Raw genomic sequence first — 1,777 nt, 5'->3', positions numbered from 1 at the left:
GAATTTGATGGAAAAAATTAAGTAAAAAGGGATATATACCTTGCATCTCTTGACGTTTCAAGCTTCTGTACATCTGTTCATATCATAAAAATATATTTTCTTAAGGTGGAAAAAAAATAAAGAAGAACAAAATTAAAGGGTTAAGATCTGATAATTACCTGAAGGTGACTCTTAATGTGAGATATAGTAAGGCCCTTCACATCCATTATTTGTAGCACCATCTTTGGTGTTGCTCCTAATTATTAGTATATATATATACCAAATTATTAAGTCATCATGATATATAGATCCACTCCTCTTTTTAATAGTGGAATGTAAAATCTTAAAAAAAAGAAGAGAAAGTTAAGCTTACGATCAACTCCACCAAGATGATCAACAGCATGCACAAAGCGGCGATGAAGATCATGAGTCCATCGGAGTCTTGGCATTCTGGGTTTAACATATGCTCTTATGGCAAACTCTGATGATTTATCGCTACTGCTGTTTCCTAGCTCCATGGATAAAGAAGGAGAATTTTCAGAGAATCATTCTGGTGAAAAGATGAGAGGTTAGGAAGTTAGCTAAGTTAGATGAAGAGGGAAGGGAGTTATAAGTCTATGTTTTTAAGTATACAAGAAAAACTAAAAAGGGAGTAATAAATATAAGGGAGCTAGCTAGCTAGTCACTGTTGTCACTTTTTTGTCTACTTGTGTCAAGGCTTTTAAATTTACAACTAAGATTTTCTTACATAAAAATTTTCCAAAGTCTTATGAATTTTGATTATGAAGCTGAATTTTTCTTTTTGTTCAACTTTGCACTCATAATTAGATGACTCTAAAAAAAAGGAAGAAAATGTATAAGGAATTGGAGTATTATTAAAAAACATTCTGAATTTCTTATTACTTTATAGGACATTATATTCTTTGTTTGAAGTCAGTATCGAAACATTCTTGTGTGCCCTTACATGAGATATCTCTATAATGGCCACCTCAACCTCAACAACCCCCCACCACCCTCCTTAAAGTCACTTTTTAAGTTTTTTTTTTTAAACCTTAAAAAAGGGTCTAAGGATATCATTAATAGTGTTTGAATATAGATGTAATCATCAATGTGAAGATTAGCTAAAATACAAAACTAGTGTGTGAAAATCTCTTTTGGCATCTGGTGAAGTCAATTACAAATAATTAACACAAACGTGTACTGTATGACTTATACAAGTCTTTTTACTAGTAGTTAAGAACTTTATTAAATGAAGGAAAAATATTATGAAAAAAGCTCAATAATTTTTTTAAACTTTGAATTATTCATTTATTTTAAACTATGAAAAAAATATTCAACTATTCACTTAATAAAAAAAAGAAGGAATATAGATAAGCTTCTATGATCTTGAATTCAAAGGAGGATCTATAGTGTAAGGTACGGATTTTTGGAACTTTGATAATTTTTACATAAATTTCATATTTATATCGATAAATTTATTAAATATCCGTTAAATGTCTAATTTGTGTGTATAACCGTTTATAATCTATGAATATAAACTCAAAAAAGAAAATAGTGAGTTCAGCGGACTATATAGTGTTAAGATCTCAAATATATTTGGTAGGAATCTAGTAACAAAATTAATTTTTTGGTTAAGTGGTAGAAATAAAATCAAACTTGCTTAGATTTAGCTATCCTACTTGATGAGGGTTTGAATCTCTGGAGCACATATGATGATAAATTTTTTTTTACTATTCTTTATTACTTCTCCATTTTTGTTTTTTATCTCTTAAGAAATTACATATTACAAAAGGAAAAT

General features: G+C 29.0%; 1 pseudogene; it reads right to left on the bottom strand.

The window, feature by feature from the left end:
* The window catches only part of LOC107010106, an 8,872-nt pseudogene that overhangs the window by 4,976 nt on the left and 2,119 nt on the right, over positions 1-1,777 (bottom strand).

The sequence above is a fragment of the Solanum pennellii genome, chromosome 2, assembly GCF_001406875.1.
Source record: "Solanum pennellii chromosome 2, SPENNV200".
NCBI lineage: Eukaryota > Viridiplantae > Streptophyta > Magnoliopsida > Solanales > Solanaceae > Solanum > Solanum pennellii.
The sequence above is the reverse complement of the archived record's forward strand: the minus strand, read 5'-3'. Positions and strand labels throughout refer to the sequence as shown.